This window comes from Pseudochaenichthys georgianus, chromosome 17 (genome assembly GCF_902827115.2).
Source record: "Pseudochaenichthys georgianus chromosome 17, fPseGeo1.2, whole genome shotgun sequence".
Lineage (NCBI taxonomy): Eukaryota > Metazoa > Chordata > Actinopteri > Perciformes > Channichthyidae > Pseudochaenichthys > Pseudochaenichthys georgianus.
Genome location: NC_047519.1, coordinates 2,950,170 through 2,973,529, shown reverse-complemented (window position 1 = coordinate 2,973,529; position 23,360 = coordinate 2,950,170). Strand labels below are relative to the sequence as shown.

The window sequence follows — 23,360 nt, the reverse complement described above, 5'->3', positions numbered from 1 at the left end:
GATCCCTGACATAGGCCCTGTCCGGATGAACAGGGTCAAAGACTGCAACATGATGGATGAAAAAGAGGAAGAGGGTCAATGGACTTCAGAGTAAACCAGGAAAACATCATCGTCGTTAGATGGTTCGACAACAAAGCTGTGAACCTACTCTCCTCTTATGTTGGCATCGAACCAACTGGAAGTGTGAAACGGTGGGATCGAAAAACCAAGACACACATTATGGTTCCCAGACCAGCCATTGTTGAAGCATACAACAAGTTCATGGGAGGTGTTGACCTCCTTGATATGCTGTCTGCACTCTACAAATTCAGCTTCAAATCCCGAAGATGGTACAAGTACATTTGGTGGCACAGTGTCACAGTGGCAGTTATCAATGCATGGAACCTCTACAGAAGAGACTTGAGCCCAGGATAAAACCCATGGCCTTGCGAAGGTTTCAGGCTTCTGTTGGCACTTCCCTTACAAGTGCAGGAAAGGGCAAAATCAAGCGTGGCAGACCACTATCCTCTCCAGAACCGGACTCAACACCCCCCCGTAAAAGGCAACACTCCAGTGTGCCTGCTGATGTGAGAAAGGACGGCATTGATCATTCCCCAACATGGGAAACCCGACAGAGATGCAAGCACTGCACAGGCAATCATTTCACACATGTATACTGTGGGAAATGTAATGTCCACCTGTGCCTCAACAAGGACAGAAACTGCTTTTTGTCCTACCACAAGGCAAAATAGAGCTTGTAAAAGGGCTCCTGTTAAAAAAAAAACGGAACAAAATCAGTTAATGTTTGACGGCCCCAACCACTCCAGGGTGCCTGCTTGTGTTGGTCTTAGCAGGTTCCTGGAGGTGGCTGTCGTCTAATACACTGGCACCTGGAACCCCCACAAGATCAAGGAGCACAGTTCCCCCGCAATACCCCTTACGTTGTGGCACGCATCTCCCTTCTTTGTCGCAGCCTGTTGGTTCGGGTTGTGACATGTTCAAAATCTTCCAAATGTAATAATCAATATTTGTTTTTGTGTCAAAAGGAGACATTGTTTTGTTCAATAAATTGCCATAAAGGCCTGACGTATCAAATATGATACAAAAAAAATCATATATGTAAATAATTAACAAATATGTTGTTGTTGTATTTTGATAAAAGGTTCAATAAACACCTCAATTTAATTGAATGTTCTGACTATTATTTGATGTGTCAGGCTTCACAGGGTTTTAACACAATAAGTTATACTGCTGTTTCCGGTTTAGTTTACGATGGATATATTTTGTTATCCACACATATATTGTTTTGATATTTGTAACACAAAAACGATGGAAAAAACCCACAGCAACACAGAAAAGATGGTCTTAGACCCAGCGGTCTAGTAGTTAACAAAAAATAATAATATCAGACAAAATATTACTACTAACTTTATTGTGAAATTAAAACAGAACGGTAAAAGAATAGTTTCCGGTGTATTCTGAGCCCGATCTCTGTAGACAAATAAAGAACTACGACAGATGTGTAATATTTAACGCAGCCAAACCATTTATTACAATGCATTCATGTGATGACTTTCAAAGAGTAAAGCAAGCACTGCTGAATAAAGTATGATTTATCTTTTACGAAACGTTTTTTTCATATGGAATACAGTCGGATGTCAACCAATCACAGAGCTTGAGGACTAATCATTGGTTTTGTCGAGCATAGCGGACTGGCTCGTCCCAAACGATAGCTGAGGATTATGGGTAGTGTAGTGTCTTCGGCCATCCTAAATTCCGAAAAAATATTTGTTTCTCCGAATCGAAGGAGAAAAACACAAAAGCATTGTACACCATTTAAACAGAGTGGTTGTACTTTGAGGGTTTGTGACTCTGCAGACCGTTTACATGCAGACAAAGCGACATAACACACAAGGGGACGTGTAATAACCGGAAAAGCATGCCATGGGACCTTTAAGTGCTGAACTACAGTAACACAAACCACTAGAAAGGGAATATGATTTATTTTTTTTCGCCATTTTCCTTGTATTATTACAACCAGTTCCCATGTATACAAGAGTCAAAAGGAGAAACCATTAGCATGCCATGGTCTTTATCCCAGTGTAACTCAGCATGCTTTCACCCAGTATTGATGTGTTGGTTTTTGTGCTTTTTGCACTCCTAGCCCTGGGTGTGCAGTTTTCCAGGCATCACATCAATATGGCCGCCTGCTGAGATAGCCCCACACATCACCTAATTCATCTGTTTGTTTTTGACACAATGGTTTCATTTAATTTAGTTTCTATAGGTTTTCTAAGGTCTAAGGGACAGACGTGAGACAAAGAGGCTACGTGAGGACAGGTACATGCTGGGTAACAAGCTAGGGAGGCTGTGGCGCAGTGGACTAGTGCGTTGGTGTTGGGATCAGGGGAGCACAGGTTCAAACCCCACTGCAGTCAGCATGTCGTTGTGTCCCTGCGCTAGACACTTCACCCCAAATTGCTCCAGTGGTATCCACAGTATTGAGTATGTAAGTCGCTTTGGATAAAAGCGTCTAACAAGTGACATGTAGTAATGTAACAAAAGACAATAGGAAGTTAGTTGTCTGAGCTGCAGCAGTGTCATGGAGGCAAAAATAAAAATGTCGCTTATACTTAACGGATTAAGTGGATTACACAGCCATTATAGGCTATTTGTTGCACTGGCCTGCTAGGATGTAAAAAAGGCCTTTTCGATGATATCTTTGTATGCTTCTTTATTGACTGACAAGAGGGTTTGTTCTACACCTTGAAGCTCTCTTTGAAGTTAACACGAGAGTTTGTCGATTAGTGGAATGCCAAGAAAAAAAAAAGATTTGGTAATGGATTCATTGCTTTGTAAAGCTGAATTATCAACATCTATCTGTTTGTATGATTCCATATATATTCCATTTGATATATGTTGTTATATGTCTTGTATTTGTACAAAACAAGAAATGTGAAGGCATTGCATTGGCTGCTCGGAACATGTGATGCACAAAATTAACTTCAGCCCCTAACTTTTATTTTGTAATCAGCAGCCATAACCACTCATTAGTTGTGCTAACATGCAGCTTTAGTAGCATTTGGCTTATATTTTAGCATGGGATGAATACAAGTAGAGATGCTCCGATCGATCGGCCGCTGATCGATATCGGCCGATACTCACTCTCTGTCGATCGATCGGTTCCCTCTAAAAATGCCGATCGAGAGAGCCGATCACATGACGTAAAATACATGACACTTTTCTCTGTGCGCGGCAAAACAAGCTCGCCAAAATGGCTTCACCAGTCTGGCAGTGTTTTAAGGTGTCAGAAAAAGACAGTAAAATAGCGGTATGCAACGTGAAGCAGAAATCCTGCAGCTCCACCGCTGTGACGGACCGGGGAGCGGAGCAACACACACACTAAGAGTTAGACCTAACACATTTAGCTATTTGATCTACCTCTGGAACTAGCTACACTTGTTATAAATATATATATTCTTCACTGTCGGGTCACTCATTACTGGATCAGTGAGCTGCATGAGATACTGACAGGCTGTCAGGAGAGGGAGAGAGGGGGATAGAGAGAGGGGGAGAAAGGGAAAGAGAGCGCTTCCACTCATCTCTCCCGTGTTGTTATCCAAATTTAATGTAAACTTGAATAATGTACATCATTTGAATGTAATAATTATGTTGGTTGTTGTTTGTGGAAGCTCCAGTGAATGAGCCCCATTAGCTGAGTTTAAAAGGTGACATGTCATGCTTTTCCGGTTATTACCCGTCCCCTTGTTGTTATGAAGGTTTTTATGCATGTAAACGGTGTGCAGAGTCAAAACCCTCAAAGTACACCATGTAGGGAGTAAAACTCTAAAACAGAAAATACCTCCCCAAAACGCCTCGTTGGAGATACGTCACTGTCCATTTGATTCTTCCGGGGACATCATGATGTCATGTCGTCCCCGGAACGAAATGGACCAATCCGTGGAGCCGTTACGTTACGTCCACGGAGCCGTTACGTTAAGCCCCCGCTGATTGGTCCAAATTGACCAATCCACGGACTTCCTCACACACTCAGTGCAGGCAGCTCTGCTGATCTCTCCTCCCTGGCTGCAGGCTGATAACAGACAGTTGGGATTCTCTCTGCAGACCCATTCTCACAGCGTTTATCAACCTTTTTCTTACTCAATATCAAGCCACACTTATTGTTTTTACTTCGGCTGTGACTTTGTGTGTGCTCAGGGTGAGTTTGGCTGTGTTTCGCTGTGTATCGCTAAACAAGGAAATCACACCTCCATGGAGCTCAGCGCGATTCATAACGTCCCGACTGGTCCCGACCAATCGGAGCACACTGGGCTCACAGGGAGGGGGGGGCAAGAGCTGCAATGAGCCGTTTAGTGGAGAGAGTGAATACACATACTTTACAGAGATGCTGTGAGAAACCAATGTGAGTTTGGAAAATTGCACAGTATACATCTATTCTAGTATACCTCAACAATGGAATTATGATCAGTGGAAATGGCCATGACATGTGACCTTTAAACATCACTTTAAATGGAAGATCGCATAGGCCCCGCCCACTCGATCGGATCGGTGATCGGTATCGGCCGATACTGATTCCTGCGATCGGAGCATCCCTAAATACAAACATCTGACAAACACAAGGAATGCCCTGAATAAATAACTAGTGAAACCTGAAGAAATTAGAAGGATGCCATCGCCAGCTATCCTCAAATCAGATGATTTCTTTTGAGAGACTACTCTCCACTCTCTTGTTAATAAAGGACTCGCATACATTGAGTGTAACCCAGTGGTTTTCAAACTGTGGGGTGGACCCCTGGTGGGTCGCGGAGGTACTGCAGGGCGGGCGCGGGAAGAAATTGTGAACAAACACTGCTCGAAAATATGTCATTGGTCAGAGAGCTGTGGGCATACTGCTGCCTTTTGCAACATCCTACTTGTGTGAATAGGCTTTTCTGCTGCCATAAAAAAAAATTAATGAATTTAAAAATGTACTGCTCAGGGAAGAAGGCCTGCTAGTTTTAATCAGGCCAAATTAATTCACAGTATATTACTTTTGTTCATGTGTAATCCATAATAAAATATAAAATGATAGTTGGATCTTCTTATTATTAGAAGATAAAATGTAATGTTTTTACAGCAATATACCATGAATCCTACCAATATAGATGGGAACCGGGTTGGGGGGGCCCTGAAATATTTCCAATTACCCAAGGGGGGCCCGATGGAAAAAGTTTGGGAACCACTGGTGTAACCCTTTGTGACGTCAGAACAGGCTTATTGTAATTCCTGCTGTGGATTTTTCCTACAGTGTAAATCATTACATGGGTTTCTCTTGACCAGTACGTAATAAACAAGGTCACAGCCAGTTGACACTGTGCAGCAAGCTCTATCACACACACACACACACACACAGACTTTCACTCTGTGCCGAGTGTTTCCGGTATTCCACACACAGATCGATGCAGCCAGGGGGCAGAACGTTGCGTCACTTTGGGTAAAGATATAAGGCAACATGTTTCTCACATGTAGGGATAATAAAGACACATAGCACATTCAGTTGTTTGCGTTACGGAGTTCTGAATAATTTCTTGTGGAAATTGTATTTGCACATAACATTAGGACGCCGTGCATAAATATGGCAAAAGTAATCAAATTAGAAATCTTACTAACATTTGTAGTCCGACATTTAATTAACCAATCTTTATGTGAGAAGTGAGCTGGCTTCCAACGCGCCCAAAACAAACTTCAGATGTCAGGACGGTTCTCCTAATGGAAATGTGATGGGCGTTGAAGCGTGTTTGCACCTGTCATCTTCCGTATAGAAGACATACAAATATAGTTACACATTCATCTCCAATTCTTCTCTATGCATACTTCTACTTCAGTTACTAACTTCCTACATGTTTTAAAATGACTTTTGACAGCCACTAGATACCAAGCAGTGTTACTTTTGATCTGATTTGGTTCCACTCATTGCCCCATACACTTGCATTGGATAACACCATCTTGTCATGAGTGTGTGAGTGTTTCATGAATATGTTGGATCATTAACACAGCAAAGAATCACTAGAAAGAAGTGTCAACAAAGTGATGTTCAATTAAAAAGAAATCTGTTAGATAAGTAAATGCAAAAATTCTCTTAGAATAGATCACACGCTTATGTTCATCAGCCTTAAAATCCTATATTAGAGTTATTTAACTCAATCTGAATCTCTTGGAAGAACATAAAACATCTCATGTATGTTATCTACTTCTTGTCCTGTCAGTGTGTTTTAAAGGCCTCAGAAACACTTTCAAGCCAAACAAAGCATTGCAAACACAGGGAGCATGTTATCTTACCTGCTGTTCCAGTGGAGTGATGTCAACTGGTTACAGTGGTGTGAACATTTGAGATGTTCTGCTTTTATTCCTATGTTTAGTCTTTCCCTTTATATCATCCACTCTCTTCCTCTCTCTCTCTCTCTTTTCCTCTCCCTCAGTGCCAGCAGGGTGCATATTAAGTGTGTGTGGGCAGCAGCCAATCAGAAAACAGCAGCCTTAGGGACATTTGTGCCACACACATGTTCAGCCCCTCCCTCTCACAGCCCAATACGCACATCTGTCACCTGTGACCGTCGTATCCAACCTTTGAGAGGATTAGGGTGTTGTTGTTTGTGTGACGTAGAAGCCCGAGTGATAATCTCCCACGCGCTCATTGTCTAGCTGCGAGCGGCATTGAATCGTGGTGATATTGTGTGTGATGTCTTTGCAGCATCCTAGGTTCTATTTGAGGCATAACAATGCTGCCGTTGGTGATGTCATTCTGATTACATACAATGTTATCTTGGGTTAAGAATGTTATGTAATACACTGATGTATAATAGGATGTCGTGATTAAGTATGTTTTTTCAAAAAATTTAAAGATAACTCTGGAAAACATAAGCCTCAGGAAACTTGTCAAGCTCTGCATCTTAGTAAAAAAAACAGGCAAACTAATAATGCTTTTGAACAGTAAGAACAACATCCGGACATATACATTAACATGCTGTATTGTGCTGCAGCATGCGAGCTGATGTTAGCGCTGTGAGTTGGCCTCATTCGAGCTAACGTTCACGAAAAGACGTACGTTCCTGTGTGTGAGATAAAAAAGAGTGGTGCAGGAGTGGGTCCCCAAAAAGGTTAAGTCCAATATAATAATAACCATGTGTGCATATAAAGGGAAATATAGCTTTAGGTGATTTGCTTGTTTATTTCTGTGTTTGAATGAAAGCTCAGCTTTAGTTACACTGATTCCATTGTTCAAGTAAACAAGAGTGCAAAGAATGCGGTGGTGGAATATTTTGCTGATTCAAGAGTTTAAAAAAATGAATTATTCAACAAGGGCCCCTTAGTGCATCTATTAAACATTAATAATGCTACATAAAATAGAAATACAATATGAAAAGTGAATCATAAAGTAAACATAACTACACTGATAACTGCAACTCTAAATAAAAAGCTGGGAGCAGAGCCTCCAGCTATCAAACTCCTCTTCTGTCGAAGCAGCCCCTAGTTGTTGTTCTCCATTTTTAAGACTTTCCTTTTTAATAAAGCGTATAGTTAAGACTTCCCTTGAACCAGCCCCTAGTGGTTGGATGAAAATACTAGTTAAGAGTTGACATGTATTTTTGTTTTTCTTCCAATACAAATGAAACGTGTTGTATTATTGTTCATGTGTTGGATTTGTCTCCCCCTGCTGGCAGTAGTCGTAATGTGTAAAATATGTACCATGTGACCTAGTGAATAAGGAAGCTACATGTGAATAGGACAGCCACATGTTTTGGTGATCACAATCCGCTCCAATCATTGACGTTCCATGCCTTTGGTCGCATTATTGGGATGTACAATTGATATCTACATAGTGTTCTTACATTTCCAGTTAATATGTGAAGTAATTCATAATGTAGAGAATATGTTTGGGATGATAGTTAATGTGTGTTGTAAACTCCTCTGTAGAACTACCGTTAGCTACAGCCATAATGTTGTGCTACAGCCATGTGTGTGTCTGTCTGTGTTGTGTTTTGTCTGTCTCTGGTTTCAGTGTTCACCCCCTGTCTTGTCTGTTGATTCCTGTCTCTGTGTTTGCCCTGCTGTGTCTGTGTTCCCGATTGTGTTCACCTGGTGCCCCTGTGTTTTCTCCTCCCTCCTCACCTGTCTCTTGTTTCTTTGATTAGTCCTGTGTGCATTTAGGTTCGTTTTGTTTCTGTTAGTCTTTGTTAGTTCCTTGTTTGTCTTGACTGTGTTCACAGGGAAGAGTTCTGTTTGTTACATTAGCCTTAAAATAAAGGTATTTTCTGTTTAAATCTGCATTTGGGTCCTGCCTGCTTCACTCAACCCTGACAGTGTGTATATGTTAATTCAATGTATGATGCATAATGTAAGTAAATACTCTTCCGCATATTTATGTACTTCTTGTATTGTGTTTATTTCCTAGTTTCACCCTTTCTTCATCATTAAAGTGATTTAAATGACATCTACGGTCTCTAGTTCTTGATGGTGGAAGGTGTTTAGCTGACAGTCAAAGTGCACAAGAGATACGTGCACGTAGGACACAGTGAAACAATAGCCTTCTAGCGGGCTGGACAACAGGTGTGAGCAGATACAAGTTACTGCTGCTACATTACAGCTAAGAGAGAAGACTACAACAACAGCGCTAACGAAGAAACCTCATCCTCGGCTTCCCAATGGAGGAAAAACAGGCAAACCCCTTCAAAGTCAGGTATGTCACATCAAGCTCCGTGAAAGCAGTGCTTCCACACAGTGTTCATTTTGGCAGCTGTTTTTGATTTAGTCTTAGTCATTAGACGAAAATGGTTATTAGTTTTAGTCACATTTTAGTCATTTCTATCCTTCATAGTTTTAGTCGCCGAAAACTCAAAACGTTTTAGTCTAGTTTTAGTCGACGAAAACTCAAAACGTTTTAGTCTACTTTTAGTCGATGAAAAATTACATTTTAGACAACTTTTAGTCAAAATATTTTCTCTCTTTAAACCAAATCAGCAAATACAGGTTTCTCACATTGGAATCAATGGGACAGCATCAAGTGTTGAAATTCGAAAAGCAACATTTCACTCTCTTAACACTTTACTTGTGTAATATCTAGGGATGGGTATCGTTAAGGTTTTCTACGGTACTACTAGTTTTATTGATACTGCTTATCGATCCGGTACTTTAACGGTATTCTTGTATTTACTTTTTGTTATTTTTTAAAGGGAAAAACTAACAAATTGTTAACCGAATTAATTGCTTTATTTAAATGTGAAATAAATGAAATATATATAATTATGTTAAAATATCGTACTGTACTTGAGTAAAATAACTAATAATTAATTTGCGAGATCTCGCAAAACTCCTTGGCAAGATCTTGCAATACTTTTAATTTAGCTCAATGTACTTCCTGGTCAGTTCGGCTGCTAAGGCAACACAGAAACCACAACAATGGAGCGGTTCATCGATTTTACTTTGAGCTTGGCCTTAAATATAAAAATATAACATCAGTGCTTGGCAATAGGCACGGGTTTCACATAAGTGAAATACACCTCAAGAGAACACTCACACAAGGGACATCTTGTGTGCACATCTTTCTCTTTTGGTGGTCATGCCACAACCGTGCACGTGCATGCATAGTCATAGATTTCATAGATATCTGGATTAAGAGGTTGCTTTTTCTTTGCACAGCATGAAAGAAAGGCGAAATGAATGGGCTGTGATTTTAGTTTGTTTATGCAGAGGTCAATAATTTGTACGGCCCTCGGAGGATGTTGAAAAAATTGAAATGGCCCCTGAGTGGAAAAAGGTTTCCCCCCCCCTGGTTTAGAAGAAAGAATCATTGATTTCAATTGTTCAAGGTTTATGGCTGAAAAGCATTCTAATTTACTATCTAGTGTAATATTTAGGGCTGTCAAGTTAACGTGTTCATAAAAAAAAGTGGCATTCAAAAAATGAACGCCATGTGTATTTTTTGTCCTTGGAGCTAGTCTATGTTGTTTTCTTTTCTTCTTTTTCAAAGGAGCAACAGAGTCTAAATGTGTTCGCAGCGCATCTGTAGCACTACAAGATCAATTTGGGGTGGTGTACATTTTGTATAAGTTTCCTCCCTTACATGCAGACATGCTATCGAGTTAAGTATTGATGGAATCTCCTCCTTACATTTGGCTATAGCACTAACAGATAGGCAACTCCGGCGCGTCCATTAACAAACTTAAACACTGCTTCCAGGCGCTCGGAGTTCCTCCGGCAAAAGAGAAAACATCAGGTCCCATCTCCAGTCTGGAGTTTCTCGGCATCACCCTGAACTCCATCGATATGAAGGCATCCCTTCCCTCCGACAAACTGCAGCGCATCCGAGATATAGCGAAATCCCACTGCGAGGCAAAAAAAAAAAATAAAACTCACAAAACAAAAACTGCTCTCACTCCTCGGGCACCCGAATTTCGACACGCGCGTCATCCCGCAAGGGCGCTCCTTCATCTCCCGCCTTCTTACGCCGGCGTCTTCCATCAATAATCTCCACGACCTGATTTCCCTAGACGAGGGCTGCCGCTCCGATCTACGCTTCTGGTCCCACCTCCTCGACCACTGGAACGGCATATCGTTCTTCTACGATGACCCGGTGCATTCCTCTGACTCCCTGAGGTTTTTCACAGACGCGGCCCCTTCCGCGGGTTTTGGGGGGTTTTCCAGAGGGAATGGTTCGCAGGCTCATGGCCGTCCCCCATCTCCCGTCTCGCTCCATCCTCCGCAATGCACGAAATGTACCCTATAGCCGTAGATTGTCACGTATGGGGCCATCTCTGGACACACACAAACACATTTCAGTCCTATGCGACAACAAAGCAGCAGTATGCGTCATCAATAAAGGGTGGTCTTCCGCTAAAGACATGATGCCCTTTATGAGAAGCATCACATGGTCTTCAATCACTCATAACTTCATCATTACAGCTCGCCACGTTCCTGGTCACCTCAACACTTTCGCTGGCGCTCTCTCTCGTTCAACTTCCACGACCGATCAGGATTCCCCCATTCCACCTCATAGCTCTATATTTAAATTCAACCCCATCACGAGCTACCTCGACTCAGCTAGAGCTTTATGAGAAGGCTTAGCCAAGTCTACTATAAAAACGTACAACTTTGCCTGGCATACATTCGCCATGTCTTGCGTCACACTACCCATGCCTCTTAAACCCGTTACTATCAACAACGCGTGCGCCTTTATTTGCTATTGCACGGATGACCGGCATTTCAAGCTCCAGTACATTCGCAGCCTGCTCGCCGGCATCCAATTTAATATCAGATGCTATGACCCCAGCTTCGCAGAATTTTCTCTCATCCCACAGTCAAACTTATTCTTAGATCCGACCGTTATCCACACAGCGTTGGCTAACCAAAGATCTCTCAAACCTTAACACTGGTAAGATACACATATAACTGTGTGCAACTCGATTTTGACAGGATAACAACTGGTGACTTCTAGAATGGTGTGAGTAACATTCTGTTTTTAGATTTCTCTGTTTCAGTGTGTGTACTCTGTATACATGCTCTGTAGTTGATCTTAGTTTAGTTTATTAGGATCCCCATTAGCTGGTGCATAACAACAGCTGATCTTCCTGGGGTCCACAAATAACATAAAACATGACATTCGACAGTACATTACAAGACAATGATACAAATTGTGTACGGCGTCAATTTTCCTTCAAACAGTGACTTTCATATCAACCATCACATACAGCTTATTTTCTGATTCCCCATTTCCTTGGAAAGAAAAAGAAAAAAATAATGATCTGACTGAAATTGTGATTTTAAATCTCAAAACCGCTACAGTATCTGTCAGGCAGAAACTTGGGACAAGTAATTTGACTGAAACCTTAAAACTGAACTAACTGACTGCTAGGGTTAACTTTGATTTAAACATTTGTAGAATACTAAGAGCTTTATTGAGTAGGTGTAACTGTATTAAGGGTTAAACTCATAACTTTATAACTTAGGGTTTAATGTAATTGTAAAACCATTGGGCCACTGAAAAGATACAATAACAACTCTGGGAGCCAGTCTAGATTTCCTTTTGAGGGCCACCAGCTGCAGAAAGTTAACTAATTAAAGGGACGTGGTATCGCTGGTGTTTTATTTGGTTGTTTAGCCCCTCAGGCTATAATCATGTGTATTTTCTCCATTCCTGTTCATGTGTCTTCTCGCAATTATCACTGGCCCCGTGTATCTCGTAATCGATATAACCGGCCTGCTCTCGTCTATCCCACATGCTCCACTGAGATCCAACATCTAGTTTCAGGCGGCCTGTGGAACTGCCAGTCAGCTGTTCCTAAGGCTGACTTCATCTCTGGCTACGCCTCCCTGCAGTCTCTGGATTTCCTTGCTCTCACTGAGACGTGGATTACTCCATCCAACACATCCACCCCAGCAGCTCTCTCCACAGCATATTCCTTCTCCCATACACCCAGACCCACTGGCAGAGGAGGAGGCACTGGTCTCCTGCTCTCTCCCAAATGGAGCTTTTCCCTCTTCAAGCTACCTAACTTCACTCCTTCCACCTTTGAATTCCATGCCGTCACAGTAACCCATCCTATACAATGAACCATTGTTGTTCTCTACCGTCCACCAGGTGCCTTGGGGGACTTCTTGGAGGAGTTAGATCATCTCCTCTCACACATCCCTGAACCTGGCCCTCCCGCTGTACTTCTCGGAGACTTCAACCTCCAGACAGGGAAGATAGACGAACTAACATCTCTGTTATCCGCCTTTGCTTTCTCACTGTCTCCGTCCCCACCAACTCATAAAGCTGGCAATGTCCTTGATCTCATATTCTCATGGAACTGCTCTACTTCTAACCTCTCTGTAAACCCGCTCCACACCTCCGATCACTTCTTCATTTCATTCTCTCTACCCCTTTCCAAACATAACAAACTAATCTCTTCGCATCCTGCACCTGTTCGCCGTAACCTCCGTTCCCTCTCCCCCTCTACCTTTGCCTCATCGGTGCTATCAGCCCTCCCTTTCTCTGACTCGTTCCAACTCCTGCCTCCAAAGTCTGCTGCAGAAACTCTCCTCTCTACTCTCTCATCCTCTCTGGACTCACTCTGTCCTCTCACATCTCGGCAGGCTCGTCAGTCCCCTCCTGCTCCCTGGCTAAATGACTGCGTGCTAATAGAACCGTCCTTCGGGCAGCAGAGCGGAAACGGTGGAAATCCAAACACCATGACGACCTCCTAACCTATCAGGCTCTCCTCTCCTCTTTCTCTGCTTCGATCTCTCAGGCAAAAAGCACTTTCTTTCAAGATAAGATCCAATCCTCCTATTCCAATCCCAAAAAACAATTTTCAATCTTCTCCTCCCTCTTGGACCCTCCCAAAGCCCCTTCCCCCTCCTCCCTCTTGGACCCTCCCAAAGCCCCTTCCCCCTCCTCCCTCTTGGACCCCCACAAAGCCCCTCCTCCCTTCTGTCAAGCGACTTTGTTAACCACTTTGAAAAAAAGGTCGATGATATTCGCTCTTCTTTTTCTGACTCACCTCTACTCACCGCTGGATCACCAGACCCTCCTTCCACCCGCACACTGACCTTCTTCTCCCCTCTCTCTCCAAGTGAGGTTCTTACCCTCATTACCTCTGCCCGCCCTACCACCTGTCCTCTGGACCCTATCCCTTCAAACCTCCTTCAGACTATCGCTCCTGATATTCTACCGTTTCTCTCCCATTTAATCAACACTTCTCTAACTTCTGGTCACTTTCCAAACAGTCTCAAGGAGGCAAGAGTAAACCCTCTCCTAAAGAAACCCACTCTCAACCCGTCTGATGTTATAAACTACAGGCCTGTCTCTCTCCTCCCGTTCCTGTCTAAAACACTTGAACGCGCTGTCTTTAAACAACTCTCCTGTTCTCTCCATCAGAATAACCTTCTGGATCCGCACCAGTCTGGTTTCAAGGCAGGTCACTCCACAGAAACTGCCCTCCTTGCTGTCACTGGGGAACTGCACACGGCTAAAGCAGCCTCCCTCTCCTCTGTCATCATCCTGTTGGACCTGTCAGCTGCATTTGACACGGTGAACCATCAGATCCTCCTTCACACTCTCCAAGAACTTGGAGTCTCCGGCTCTGCACTTTCCCTCCTCACCTCATACCTCAAAGACCGCACCTACAGGGTTACTTGGAGAGGGTCGGAGTCCGACCCTTGTCAATTAACTACAGGGGTCCCTCAGGGCTCTGTTCTTGGTCCCCTCCTCTTCTCCTTGTACACAAACTCGCTCGGATCTGTCATTAGCCCGCATGGTTTTTCATACCACTGCTACGCTGACGACACCCAATCAATTCTGTCCTTTCCCCGCTCAGAGACCCAGGTCGTCGCACGCATCTCTGCTTGTCTAGCTGACATCTCTCAGTGGATGTCTGCTCACCACCTCAAGCTCAACCTTGACAAAACTGAACTGCTTTTCCTTCCGGGAAAAGATTGTCCCACTCTTGACCTAACTATCAACATCGGCACCTCTGTTGTTTCCCCGACTCAGACTGCAAGGAATCTGGGTGTGACCCTAGATAACAACCTGTCCTTCACTGCAAACATCGCTGCTACAACCCGCTGCTGCAGATACACGCTTTACAACATCAGGAGGATACGTCCCCAGCTGACCCAGAAAGCCACGCAGGTTCTGGTCCAGGCTCTCGTCACCTCACGCCTAGACTACTGCAACTCCCTCCTGGCTGGTCTACCTGCATGTGCCATCCGACCTCTGCAGCTCATCCAGAATGCAGCGGCTCGTCTGGTCTTCAACCTTCCTAAATTCTCCCACACAACGCCGCTCCTCCGCTCCCTTCATTGGCTTCTGGTAACTGCTAGAATCCACTTCAAGACAATGGTACTTGCGTACCATGCTGCGAATGGATCTGGCCCTTCCTACATCCAGGCCATGGTTAAACCGTACACCCCAACACGTGCACTCCGCTCTGCATCGGCCAAACGGCTCGCCGCACCAGCACTGCGAGGGGGACCCAAGTTCCCATCAGCAAAAACACATGGGTTTGCTATCCTGGCTCCAAAATGGTGGAATGAGCTCCCATTGACATCAGGACAGCAGACACACTTCACACTCTCTTTCGACTCCACTTCGAGCGATAGCACTATTAACAAAGCACTTATATACCAATAAAGGACTGGCTTATCTAAAGCCAGTTGAGTAGCACTTGAAATGTTTGTACTTATATGATTCTGTTTTCTTCAAGTTTGTATTTTGTTGGTCGAACGCACTTATTGTAAGTCGCTTTGGATAAAAGCGTCAGCTAAATGTAATGTAATGTAATGTAATAACTGGTGGTGGTGTAATTATATCTCTGATACGTCGTATTACATGCAATGTCTCTCATTCTCTACTCTCGTTCTCTAAACAGGAGCCTCACTCCCTGCAACCAAATATACCAAAGGGCCGGGAGATCAGACCCTATTACAAGCCCATCAGCTCAGCGAGCCATCAGGAGCCATACTCCTGCCACATATCAAGGGGCAGGGAGATCAGACCCTATAACATACGCCCCAGCGTCAGCCAAGCTAACAGGAGTTATTCTCCATGCAACGTTACATAAGCATCAAGGTGCAGGGAGATCAGATCCTATAACATACGCCCCAGCGTCAGCCAAGCTAGCTTCTCTCCACGCAAACTATTATCGCATGGGAGCACGCACTACCCAACGCGAGACAAGCCCTCTCGCTAGTAGGCTACTAGGTCGCATTGTACCAACAGCATCACATCGGGCCGAGAGAGCTCTACCCACGCGGCGCTTAAGTAACGTCAGTAGATCAGCGAGGATTCTAACATGTAAACGTCGGTAGCTCCCTAATACGGGCTGCAGCTCACCCTATTTTCCCTCTCTCCCACTGCATATTTCTGTCTAACCCTCCTTCTTTTCACAGACTCGTCACATCGTAAGTATATGTCCACGTTCAGCATTGCGCTATTCGTAACAACACTCGGATATCGTTCACATCATCATTATTGTTTTGGGGGTTTCTCTTTTTAGTCGGCTTCCCCTCAGAGAATTCAGATAAGAATTCTGAATAAGGACCTGGTGCACGATACACTGTAACAAATAAGATTGGCTGCAAAGTTTTCCAGGTCGGATGCGTAAGACTAAAAACGAGGCTTTCAAAGGAGGTATAATTTAATTTTGGTTTAGTTTTGATAAGTAAACTTGAGTCAAAGATTGCTGCAACTCCACCTCCTCGGCCCGTGCCTCGAGCAATATGAGTGTTGATATGGCTGGGTGGAGTGGCCTCATTTATGCTGACATATTCTTCATGTCTCAACCAAGTTTCAGTGAGACAGCATATATCAATATTATAATCTGATATTAAATCATTTACCAATATTGCTTTAGATGCTAAAGATCTTGTATGACACCTCTATTAGGTTTTACCTTAAATTGTCCTTGGGCAGACACACACACCGTTAATATTGGGTATTTTATTGGGTTCGGGATTCCTATGAATGACTGCCCAGGAGAGAGTGCATTCTGATTGGCGTAAACGAACATCATTACCACCGACGTGAATAACAATCCTACTGTATTTACGTTTATTTTTAGCCAGCAGTTTAAGATGCGCCTCAACATCGCCCGCTCTGGCCCCCAGAATGCATGTGACTGTGGAGGCTTCGGTCTCTAAATTCACGTGTCTCATAATAGAGCTACCAATAACCAGAGTTGGCTTCTCAGCGGGTGTCTCGCTGAGTGGGGAATATCTGTTACGTGAACGGGTTGGTGGGGACCTGCGGGTTTCGCGTTATGCCCCTTCTGAACAGTCATCCAGTCTCCCTGCTGCTCGGGAGTTGCCGGGGACGGCTAAGAGGAGCTACCGTTGGCCGGTCCGCACCGACTAACATGGGCTTTACTGTAGCTGAGTTACTTTCTAAGATGCGGAGCCGGGCTTCTATGGCTATGACCTAACAACTATACTACATTTAACACATGTATCGGTACCAGTAAAGGAGCAAGGGAAGTAACCAAACATGAGACAGGAAGAGCAGGAAATAGCACCCGGGGGTGGGGAAGGAGCCATTGCTAGCTATCAAGCTAAAGTAGCTACCGTTTAGCAAACCCGAAAGGAGTGTAGGCAACTGTGTAGTTACAGTCGCTAAGAGAAGGAGAGTTGTGAGAAATGTTTGGTTCTAAATTATTATAAGAAGTACAGAAACACGTAACTCTGGATTTGTTTGAATGTTTGAGGTGCAATAAACGACACAGCAGCTTTTTGGCGGGTTAAAACTATTATTTTCTGCCTCGCTCATGAGAGTAACAGCTGGCAAAATTACAGCCTCGCCTACTGATTTCAAATGTGTGCTCTAAAATAATATTTATAAATGACTATTATCATTATTATAAGCAAGACAATAAATGGCAAAGATATGTAGAAAATAAACGTATTTAAGATACGTTCATAACAAACGTAACGTGGGACAAAATAAGTTTATAGCTAAACGTAATTGAGAATGCAGTTTAGTTCTATGGGAACGTAATTTTTAGGAGACAGGGTTGCCATAACCAGACGAAAAATACAAATTATTATGAATACAAATAAAATAAAAGAAGCCTCCCGTGAGTTACTACAAGCCCGTGAGTTACTACAAGCTATAAAGTAGTCGATTTTAAAAACGTTTTATAGAATAAAAGCTCACTGCAGGACGTTGTAGAAATGCGTGTGTGCAACAGGACAAAGGAGCCTCATTCACTTTACATTGGGGTTGTTTGCGTGGTGCAGACACGTAAATGTAGCAAAGTTCGTAACTCCACCACGCAATGCGGTGTTGAGTCGTGGTGGAGTCACGTATTCTGGTGAGATCAGGTTGGTTATTATGGTAGAATTACTATTATTGTGGTACTACTGCCTTATTAGGCCCATATTGAGCAGAGCATATTAAGACCAAAACTCATGTTCAACAACTTCCTTACTTCAACAAATCAGCACTAAATAGAGTGTTATTGAGGAAAACTGTCAACTAATGGCTTATTACCTGAATATGGTCATGCAGAAAAAGGCATTAATAAGTGTTTTATAATGACTAATAAAGAGCCAACATACTAGTTGATGGTTAATTTGTGTACCTTAATATAAAGTGTTACCATATTTATTTATTTATTTATTTATTTATTTATTTATTTATTTATTTATTTATTTATTTATAGAGCCCTGATCAGAAGACCTTTTGACAAACTGGAAGAGATGCCACCAAAACAGAATACGTGACGTGGATTATAAATATATCAACAATTAAACAACATCTTCCATTTATTTTCACACAATACGTCTCCTTGCAGTATCAACACTAATTCGGCTGACTTTTATATTTGATCCAATTGGTAGATAGGTTATATTTACACCATAACGGTGCACAGCTGATAGAAAGGGATTTTTGTTGTAGTTTTTAAAGATATTATTTACTACCTTTCCAGCTCCTCATGCAGTTGACTGTTACAGGTCTATACAAGTTCATGGTACAATGCATGAGCTTCACATCGAGAGACGGAAACTGTATTTTCCTTTACCGTTCTGTTTTAATTTCACAAATAAAGTTAATAGTCATATTATGTTTGATATTATTATGTTTTATTAACTACACCACTGTTTTTTTAACCCGCGCCGCCTAGTGGTTAAAGCACGTTATTGAATGTTGTTGTTGAATACGTTTTATTTGATGAAAACATTTAAATATTAAGAGTAGCCTAGATACAAAATTTGGGGAAAGTTAAAGGCATGATAGAAATATAGAATAGAAAATATCAAGAAGATACTGAAGTGATCTCTACAATAAAACAGTTTAGTGCAGGACGTCCAAAGATATTAACAGGAGGATGTGCAAAACAGACAAACTAATAAGGCTTTATTTAAACATTAAAGAATACTTTAAGTTAAGGTCTTCTTTTAAATAAGAAAAAAACGTTGGGGTTATCCACAGATAAATATGAAGTCTGACAAAGTACTTAACGTCCAATATATTGCATAGTTTATTTTGGCACTTGACAATCACCTTCCCTGAATTTGACTCAGGTGTAACTAAAGTCTGATTTAAGGGTTGTTTATATTTCACATCATTAATCAGAATCTGCAAAGTAACTAAAATACATGTAGTGGTGTAAACATACCAGGTTAACCTCTGAATTGTAGTGGAGTAGAACAAAGTAGTATGCTGCTATAACAAAAGTCTTGGAAAGTTTTGGAAAGTCTGCCATGGTTCCATTTCATAGAGCTGTGACGCTCAGCGTAACATTGACACACTGCCACTCCAACATCCAATCACAGGGCTTGATGACTAATCACGGGGTCACGATAGCTGGGGATTCTGGGTAGTGTAGTGTCTTCGGAAACTGTAGTGTCTTAACTCCGAAAAAACAATTTGTTTCTCTGAATCGAAGGTTAAAAACACAAAAGCATTGTACACAATTTAAACCAATCAATATTGTGTAATTAACAAGGATACACTGATGTTTTTTTAGTGGATGAGTAATGCAGATATCACTGTGTAATCATTTGACAGTGAGGGGAATATATCCGCTTTTATTATGAAAACTTCGAGACCGGAAAAACTGTTTTCACCCACGCTAACTTTACATGGAAGCTGCACACGTTCTCCTGGCGAGACCTCAACTCATCTTTGTAATATCTATCAAACTGTAGATCCTACACATCGACTGGACGTGGATTCTAAGAGTACAATATACACTTCTTGCTAGAAATCAAATAAAAAGCATTTTAATGGCCAAACTATTCCACAATTTAGGATTTTCCAGAGGGTTATATGTGAATAAACGTCCCTCCGGAGCGTTTGCAATGAACGGGGCAGGGAGTATGGTGTTTCTCAAATGACCACTAGAGCACCTCTAGCGGTCGTGTAAGGAACAACATACACTTTAAAACGTGTCTCTGGGTTGTAATGAGGGCTTGAACAATCGGCCTATATGGTCGTTTGTTGTAGGAGGACAGGCTGGTATGAAAGGGACATTGTCCTGTACTATAAATGCAGAACACAGCTTCCTCTAGGATGATCACATCATTGATAATCAGAGCATGTCTCTGTCAGACGCATTGCCAAGGTCTTACATGTTATTATGGCGCCATCTGGTGGTTACATTTAAATACATCAATAAACCAACAATCACATTTAAATATAAAATCTAACAAATGTTATCGACTTGATGAAAGAAACTCAAGAAATAATATCTGTATATCGCTGCATTAAGTCCCAGTTCCTCCCCGTAGGGACATTCAGGTGTCATAGCAGCAACAGAATAAGAGTTCAATCAGGACAGATAAGAGTTCACACAATGATAATACGAATTAAACATGTAAGTAACAGTATGAATAGAATTAACAACAATAAACAAAAGGTAAAACCCTGATCAGCTGAATGTACACATATAAGGCCATGATGCAATATTGATTTAACGCTATGTATTTAAAATGCTATATGTTATAGATTGACCTTGTAATGTGTGTGGCTGTGTTCCCGATAGTGAAACGTGTTGCTACAGACGAGGTCAGATCCTGTCTCCAAACTGTGCTTTTGTGTTTTTCTTTCCAACAGCCAATCACATCGGCTCAATTCATTCATCAAACAGAATTCAAACTCATCAACCAGAGCTTCTACCAGAGGGGGTTTTAAAATACCTTATAGTAAAAGTATCTTTTTTAAAGCACCTGGAATACTTTACCCAGAGCACTGGAGAACATTGATTCCTCCAAATCAGTCAATATGTAGCGGAACAATGAAACACGCTGTCAAACTGGAGCCAGGGATAACTCGTGATGTAGTCTGTGACTACTGGCTCTTCCCTGTGTGTGTGTCTGTTGTGTGTTTGTGTTTGTGTGAATGTGCTTTGTGTCTGTTGTGTGTTTGTGTGAATGTGCGTTGTGTCTGTTGTGTGTTTGTGTGTCTGTTGTGTGTTTATGTTTGTATGAATGTGCTTGTGTGTCTGTTGTGTGTTTATGTTTGTATGAATGTGCTTTGTGTCTGTTGTGTGTTTGTATGAATGTGCTTGTGTGTCTGTTGTGTGTTTGTGTGAATGTGCTTGTGTGTCTGTTGTGTGTTTGTGTTTGTATGAATGTGCTTTGTGTCTGTTGTGTGTTTGTGTTTGTATGAATGTGCTTGTGTGTCTGTTGTGTGTTTGTGTGAATGTGCTTGTGTGTCTGTTGTGTGTTTGTGTTTGTGTGAATGTGCTTGTGTGTCTGTTGTGTGTTTGTATGAATGTGCTTGTGTGTCTGTTGTGTGTTTGTGTGTGTGTGAATGTGTGTCTGTTGTGTGTTTGTGTGAATGTGCTTGTGTGTCTGTTGTGTGTTTGTGTTAGTATGAATGTGCTTGTGTGTCTGTTGTGTGTTTGTGTGAATGTGCTTGTGTGTCTGTTGTGTGTTTGTGTTAGTATGAATGTGCTTGTGTGTCTGTTGTGTGTTTATGTTTGTATGAATGTGCTTTGTGTCTGTTGTGTGTTTGTATGAATGTGCTTGTGTGTCTGTTGTGTGTTTGTGTGAATGTGCTTGTGTGTCTGTTGTGTGTTTGTGTTTGTATGAATATGCTTGTGTGTCTGTTGTGTGTTTGTGTTTGTGTGAATGTGCTTGTGTGTCTGTTGTGTGTTTGTGCTTGTGTGTCTGTTGTGTGTTTGTGTGGATGAGCTTTTGATTCCGCCTGTATGTGTGCTGTGTGTGCTCCTGTGTGTTTCTGTGGTTAAGTGCATATGTAATTTTCCTTTAACGCCATCTGTTTTTGAAATGAGCTCCACAGTGAGACAGAGAATTCAGGCTGTCGTGGACTTTTAGAAAGAGCTTTTCAGATCTTCAGTAACGTGGTTATATCTAAGATTATCCAAACAGTGTATTGAGAAATGAAATGTGTGTCAAAGGTGATCCTTTATAATGTTCATATCAATGAGTTCTTCCTATGTGTCCGAGCTACAGCCGAATCAAATCCAGGTGCCCACACTTGTGACTATAGATCTTCGTATTGTATAAGCAATCCATTTCGCCCAATATTTGCTTAATAAGGCGTCATGTACTGTTACGTTATGTTCTGTTTCATGTTATTATTATTAGTTCCCAATGATGCTCAAAATGCTTTTTCTGTAGCTTTTCAACTCAATAGAAAACACCTTATCACTTGTGTTCTGAGTGAACAGAGTGTCATACACTCATGTGTTGGTCATCACAGTGACATGACAGATATGTGACTAATGTCTAACAGTGTCAGTACTGATCACATGTATCTCTTAAATGTTAATGAACAGAGCTTGCGTGGATGGCTGGACGTGAGTAGAAAGGTGCGGTGCATGCATTAACACAAACAGAAGAGATGCTCAAACATTGCAATATGAGCTGAGGAACGCTGACGACATGAATCAGTTCCATCTGTTTGAAGAAGTCCGAGGTCATTCCCTTGTGACTAGAGATTACAGAGACGTCCTTTCTGCATGTCCCGATGATGTAACCTGCACGGTGCTGCGGCCTGGGGCGGGACAGCGCTCTCAGACTGCACTGCAGGGCCGCCTTATGTAACCGTCTGCTCAGTGTGTGTACGTGATGTGTGTGTGTCTGGGAAAGACTGGCATTGCGCAACAGAGGCGAGGCAATAGAATGAGTATTTGGCAGCAATACCCCATTACAATCATTACCTGTTGCTGACAATACATCATATGCAATTTCATTTATGTTGCCAGTATTACACACTACTGTTGCAATCCAGCAGAGTACATTGAGTACAAATATTTGACAAATAGACCACATTTTTTACCTTTACAAAGGTTGTGAAAATTCATGGCAAGAAAAACGTGATTCTGTCAATTTACTAAGCGTTCCTCAACATTACATATCAGAAATATTTATAAAAGCTGTGTAACTGGGGTTCTGGGAGGATTTCATAAAAAAATGCAAGTACTTAAATGTATATTAAGACATTCACTGAAGTTACCCATGAGCAAGGCACCCAATTCCCAAATCCCTCAGGACAAATGGTACAATATGACCAGTGTTGGAATGTAACTATAAGTACATTTACTCAAGCACTGTACTTCAGTAAAAAATGGAGGTACTTGTACTTGAGTATTTTCACGTTATGGTACACTATACCAAATACATTATAGGAAAATGTTTAACTTTTTACTCCCCTACATTTATTTTACAGATTAAGTTACTAGTAACTTTGCAGATTTAGATTATTCATACAAAATGTTATTTATTATCACGTATTATAATAGGTTAAGCTACCCAGTAGTTTATAAAGTAATAAACCCCACTTTTACCAAGAGAAACATTGAAGTGATGAAATGATTAATGCATTCATAATTATAATACTACAATTTAAAACATATCGTGCTAGTATACGCACTTCT

General features: G+C 41.9%; 1 protein-coding gene across 2 annotated transcripts in view; it reads right to left on the bottom strand.

Moving 5' to 3' along the window:
* The window catches only part of LOC117461804 (cyclic nucleotide-gated channel beta-1-like), a 60,637-nt gene extending 54,249 nt beyond the window's left edge, over nt 1–6,388 (bottom strand). Inside the window, exon 1 of one of the 2 annotated variants that reach the window (XM_034103763.2) lies at nt 6,319–6,388. The gene's annotated coding sequence lies outside the window, so the exon portion shown is untranslated. The remainder of the gene's footprint in view (nt 1–6,318) is intronic. The other variant, XM_071206340.1, reaches the window with a different exon arrangement.
* Between the last annotated feature and the right edge of the window lie 16,972 nt (nt 6,389–23,360).